This window comes from Nyctibius grandis, chromosome 23, assembly GCF_013368605.1.
Source record: "Nyctibius grandis isolate bNycGra1 chromosome 23, bNycGra1.pri, whole genome shotgun sequence".
Taxonomy (NCBI): Eukaryota; Metazoa; Chordata; class Aves; order Nyctibiiformes; family Nyctibiidae; genus Nyctibius; species Nyctibius grandis.
In genome coordinates this window covers 1,931,720-1,938,183 of record NC_090680.1, presented here as the reverse complement: position 1 = coordinate 1,938,183, position 6,464 = coordinate 1,931,720, and positions in this window count along the sequence as shown.

The window sequence follows — 6,464 nt, the reverse complement described above, 5'->3', positions numbered from 1 at the left end:
GCGTGCCGGAGGCGGGGCGCGCGCGCCCGACAGGCTGCCGGGGGCACCGCGCCGCTGTGGCGGGGGGCGCGGGGGGCGGAATGAGCGTGAGGCGGCGGGGCCGGGCCGGGCGTGGGGGCCAGCGGCGGGCTCTTCCCTGCCAAAGGGAAAGGGGAAGCGGGTGACGGGCCGCGGCCGGCCTTTACTTGCCGGCCCCGCTCCACACCGTGGCGGCACCGCCGTCGACCCCCGCCGCCAACCATAGAGCGCGGGGATAGAGCGGCCGCCTCTCGCCACAGAGACCACCGGAGGGATAGAGCGATCCCGCGGCGGCGGTGGTTGTCCCACTCCTCGGCGGGGCTGGGAGTAACGGGCCGTGCGGGCCGGCGGGCCTTACGCGCTTATTTACTTTACGATTTCAGAGCAAACTTGGGAGGCGCAGCTTTATCAGCACGGGTCAGAGGGTGCCGACGGCTCAGCGCGGCCGGTGCTAGAACCGTGCCAGGCCTGGCCGTTTGCGGGAACGCAGACCTGCCTGGGGTTTTTGAAGCTGCCCGGGAGCTTGGAGGGCTGCGGGCAGCACAGCGTTTGCGTTGCTGGTGCTCGTCAAAAGAGGGGAAATTCCGCTTCTTCTGTGTCACATTTAGCACTTCTTTACAGCGAAACTAGATGCTGCTTGGCAGGAGTTCTTAGAATCGCAGAAATGGGAATTTATGGTGCCTGCTTCCAAAACCTAATTGCTGTTCTTCCTTAATCTTAAATGCAGTCACAAAAGGCTTTTTGTACTCAACCCTAACAGAGTGCAGCCAAAACATCTTCAAGTGTGCGTGCCCACATGTAGATGGCTGCAAGTGTTTATCTGTTACTACCAAGTTTTCTTAGTATTTGGAAAAAACCTCAAAAAGGTATTTTCACCTGCAGTACAAATTGGATCACCATAGGGATTAACCGAAGTTAGTATTGCTATAATGTAACATTTGTTGTTTCCCCATGCAAAACTTCCCAGCCTAACTGCCCCTACCCACGGAAAAGGAACAATTATTATAAATTATTCAGTCAAAATATCAAAGCCACTTCAGTGACAATGGCAAGAAAAGCAGAAAGGGAGCAGCAGGGATGACCACGGTGCTGCCCTGCTGAGTCCACCTGGCTCTAGGCTAAGCCTGCAGAGATGCCTGTCAGGAGCTGGAATATTCCACCTGGACCTCATAAAGTTGCACCCACGAGGAATCTGCTGTCAAGCACTAAAAAAGCCCTTCAAGAAAAAAGGCAAAATCTTCTTTTGCGGTAAGAAATTACTTCTGTTAAAAGAACCAGAGAGAAGGAAAATTATGTTTAAAAGTGTAAGAAATTAAATGAAGCACAATGTTGCGAATGTTTTTGAAAGAAAAAATAACCTCTGCTGAAACTGTCAGAAATTAGATATGAGGGAGAATGAAGGATAGTGGTAAATTCCTTCTGTTTGTAAATAGGGAAGGATCTTGATAATCCAGAATTAAAAGAGGTATGAGTAGTTGTCCAGTAAAAACTGGGTGTGACCCCTTTTCTAATGGTATCCGTCACACCTATTGATTGTTTTTAGTTGTGTTTAATGTTGTGTAATTGTCAAATCCAGATGCTACGCGCTGATTGTAATCAAATCTGCCAAAGCAGCATCTGTCTCAAAGATAGTAAGTCTCTGTTAGTGCTGTGAGAGTCAGAGCTATAAGTGCAGAAGGCTTTCTGCTGAGAGAGTGACAGAGAACGTTGGTTTTTGTTTCACCCGGTGAGAGTGTATTGGTATTATCTGTCTTGTCAGTCCACACGCTTAACCACAGATTTAACCAGTGTATATACCTCAAGTCCCAACGCACACAGCAAATGACATTCTCACTCATCCTCCAGGCCAACAAAGACAGGTAAGCGAACGGTGAGACGTGAAGCTCTTGTGGTGGTCTCGCAGGATAGGGAAGGGGAGAGAAGAGACGGCCAAAGGTATACGTGAAGATGCTAGAAGCGAATTGGGATATGCAGAGGATCTGCGAGTGTTGTGTGGACTTGGAGGTGTCAGGGATACTGTGGTACAGGGGTATAAAGATGTGCAGAAAATCTGGGCTGTTGCAGTGGAGGCATTGTGGGGGATGTGGGAAATAAATGCACTGAGAACAGCAATTAACTCCGGTTATGGCCCATGGAATGCTGTGTTAAACTGATACAAGCACTTCTATGGCTACACTTTTATGAAAAGTCCCTCTGTGTGTTCCCCTCCACAAGTGTTCTTATCTGGTGAATTTAACGTTTGTCAAACTTTCTTTAGTCAGGTTTCTTTCCTCTGGACTAAATGTTATGCTTGTTCTAAAAATAAAACCCTCTTGTGGATCTCATGGGAAGGGAGTCTGTATTGAGAAGGGTCCTGAGTCTGGGGTCTCCTTCAGTGGTTTATCTTTTATTAAGCAAAACCTTACATTTCCCCCTACCTCAGAAATTCAGGTTGTCCTAGGTGGGATCTTCAGCTGTTGATTTTAATCTCATTTGTAGAATATGACAAGAACTAAACTTAAGCTACCCAGAATATCAGCCATGCGTCGTTGGGCCCCACGCCACATCTACATGTAGTAAGAGCTGTTTTTTCCCCAAATGTCCCAGTGACTCAAGGTTTTCAAAGTGTAAAATGCAAAGACCAAAGGTCATTAGCTGTGGAAATAATGCCATCCAATAAGTAATTATCTGTAACCTTAGTAGCAGGTATTTCAGTGGAGTGCTACATCTCCAGTTTGGAGAAGGTCACACAGTATATGGCATGTTGAGTAACACTACTATGTTGAGGCAATGAACAGACAATTTTTTTCCTGTCTGGGAAGAGGCAATGATATCAGACAGAAAACCTCATACCTCATCCGATTCCTTAGTACAGCATAAAGCTTCCCTCAGAAATCAAATCCATATCAGCAGGTTCTTAGTGCTACTACAACATTACCGGCGAAGCGATCCCGGGTGTAGTTTGTCTCAATACGGTGTCATGGAAACAGCGGAATTTCTGAGCAAACAGAATCCGAACGTGGGTCATTTGGGTCTGTTCCTGTTAGTGTTGCTATTTGCTACTGCTATGAGCAGGAGCAGGTTTAAAGCCCCGCAGGTTAGTTTCCTATTCACATAGACACCAGTGATCTGTAGTAAAACTGTTCCATAACACAACTTGTAGAAGATGTACAGAAGCACCATTTTCTTGGACGCAGATACGAAGTCCACGTCGGATGCTCTTCCCTGAGGTGAGTGTGAAGGCAGCTTTTCTTTTCACCTCTGTTCTTTAATCTCACAGTTTAAACACAGGCCTTTTACCTGATAAATCTTTTGGATGAAAGCTGTTTGCCTGATGTGATGTGGCCTCCAAAGGTGAACAACAGCAGTGACCCTCTCTTGCATGCAGATGTGATAGCGAGGAGCCTTTGGCAGGGAGATTTGACTTCCCAGGTGGCGTTTTGCACACAAAATCCAACCTTTGTTTGTGTGGGCACAAGGGGAAGTTCCATCTCAAGTGTTTAGACATCAGTGACTCACGATCCCTGTGACACTAGTCTTATCTGTGCAAGTGTTACTATAGCTGTGTTAAATCCAGAGTTCTGTGATCCTGTTTTTACTGTGTCTTATTCAGCTGCAATTTATTTTAAACCTTGGAGCTCAATCCTAGCAACACCAAATAATCATTTGGTGGCACAAAATAACTTCCCTGGAAACACACCCTGGCAGTGATGACTTATGGTCACAGTTGTACAAGTCAGAGCTCACTTTAACGTGGGCCAGGTGCCGATAACAGCGTGGTGTCAGTAGCAAGGAGTTTAGACCGGGCTTCAAAAGTCATCCCAGCAACTGGTGGACGTTCAAGCAATTGGTTCATGCTGAATATCATGTTGCTACAGCTACACTGTTAGGGGTACCCAACCTCGTCTGGGTGCGCATACGTGAGATGGAAATTATGTCTTTGCTTTGTGGAGAGGCTTTGACTCTCTGAGTTAAATAACAGCTGTATCCCAGGGTAAATTTACAGGACTGTTCAGGGTCACACCCATTTATGTCCCACAGATTGTGGGGCAATAGCGCTGGAGTAAAAGGATGGAGGGGATGTTTGAGAAAATGAAAAAGGAAGGAGTTGAATGAGTAAGACTAGAAAGGGATTTGAAACAGGAGGGAGAGTGAGTGACAAAGGGTTTAGGTTTTCTAAGGGATAGTGGAAAACAGACACAAAACATGGCAGAAGTGAAAAGCAGATGAAAAGGGCATTAACCTGAAATACCAGAAAGGAAATGAGAGTTAGAAGAAAACAGGAACAGAGGTAAAGATCATCAAAATCAAGGGTGCTACTGGCTGAGAAGTTTTATACCATTAGTGTTTGCTGGTGTACTGGCCAGTGGAGAAAGTGGTGGTACGGTGACTCAGTATGAGTGTTTTATCAAAGTCCCTAATGGGAGAGGAAGGGTCTTTTTGAACATGGGCCTCTGTACTTTCCTGGGCTTCTCACTGATGTAATCCAGTGTTTCACATGATAAAGTCCCATGCAAGGATCAGTTAAAACACTAGGGGGGTTTCACAAAATGTAACAAGGATGGTCTCATCTTTCACATTCTGCCTGCGCTGCTCCTTGTTCCTCAGTACTAGTTTCCTTAGCTTAGTCTGGTTTACAGTTTCCTTGCAAATGTGAGGAGAGCAAGGACCCACACGTTCACACAGCTCTCTGATGAATTCAGTGATAAAAATAACAACACGCCACGGATTGGCCACAAGGACCCTGGCAGATAAATGCAAAGTATTTCTGAAATAGTGTTACCAAGGATAGATGGGAATAAATTGTCACTCTGCAATTGTCCCAGGCTCATACTGTTTCCATGTGAGAAGGAGAAAGGAAAAGACAAGGCAGCCAAGTCTCCATGCCATTTCACTGAATTCTGTACGCATAACAAGTAGTATGCCAGGGAGGAGAGTGTGTTAACCTTAAAACATCTAGTCAGAGTCGTTATCAGGTCATTAGCCTAACTTTTACAGATAACACAAAGTTTCTTCTTTGAGCCAAAATGCATAGTAGCTGTAAGATTCTTCTGCACATATCTAGACTTAAAACTGGTGTTCAGATTTGTGCCTGAGAAGGAATTTTCCCCCTGTCAAATTAGCACAGAGCTCTGTCTCCTACCCTACTGTGCCCTGCTGCACAGCCCCATCAGCTAAGGTGTCCTGGGCGTATTTTACACAAAGAGCAGCTTTCTCTTGGAGCAGGGGCCTCAGGCCTTAGCAATACCCGGACTGAGGTTAAGAACAACTTCTTTTTTGAAAGATTTCACGCTTTATTTTGGGTTTTTTTCCTGGCTGGTCTGGAGCAACAAAACGCTTTGGCAGATTTCCTAGTACAAAGGTGTGTATTAGAGAGGGGCAGACACAGGGACTATGGCCACAGTCTGCTGGTACAACTGGGATGTTGCTGGTCATTTCTGTGGCTACAGGGAGAAGAATGAGCAAAGCTGAGGAGCGAGGGCAGTGAGGCAGGAACATGCAGTCTGTTCAGCGTGCGGCAGCTATGGTCCAGTTCGTAGACATGAAAATTATCTGAAGATGCTGCTGAGGCTGAAGGAAGGAAAGTGAATACATGAGGGACAGACAGGCAGGGAATCTGCTGGCAGGGAAAGAGGAGGTAGAATTCTGTGTCAGAAACAAGCCAAACCACACTGATAATGTCAATGAGATTTTATCGGAACCCCTTCTAGACCATCATTTTAAAAGTAAAACAGAATAGAGGGGAGGGTTGGCCAGGCCAGCTCTGTGCCATTTATCATAGACTTGTCTGGCCTGAGTTACCAGGTCCTCAGGGTAAAACTTCTAAGTGGTGCATCCCCATGCAGAACTGTGGATTGCTCACACGCAAGATTATTTCTTTCCTCCAATATTTCCTCTTGCTCCCTGGGAGAGCTTTCTTGTTGTGATTGTGAAAGCTAGTCAATCAAAGAGATAACCTTTTCACCAGTACAGGTCCCCAGCTTTGGGCTAGCATCTACAAGCTGGCCCAGAAGTCACTTGCTGAACACTGCTCAAGAAAGTCTTGGGTTGGTTTTGTGTCAACCACCTGCCAACCTCCGATTATTTGCTGCCGCTTGGTGGCTATTGCAGATACTACCCGAAGTCCCTTCCCCACTGCTCGCTCTTCAGTGGGTCTTTCAGTGCCCCGAGGCTGTCCTGAGTACCTGTGAGAACCTTCTAACACATCCAGGTGGCCCAGGTCTTCTCCTGTTGGGCACCTGCATCGCACCTCTGCTGAGGGTGGCAATGGCAGCAGGACTTTTCAGCTGCTGATGTTCAGTCATGGGGTAAATAGGTTTGCTGTCTGTAATGACAGCAGTTAGTTACGATTGACATTTCTTTTGGCATCTCGTGATGCAAAACGCGGAGCTTTCTGGATTATTACTTGTGATTTTAGAGCAACACGAACGTTCTTGATGCAGCAAAGAGCAAATGAGGAGGCGGCG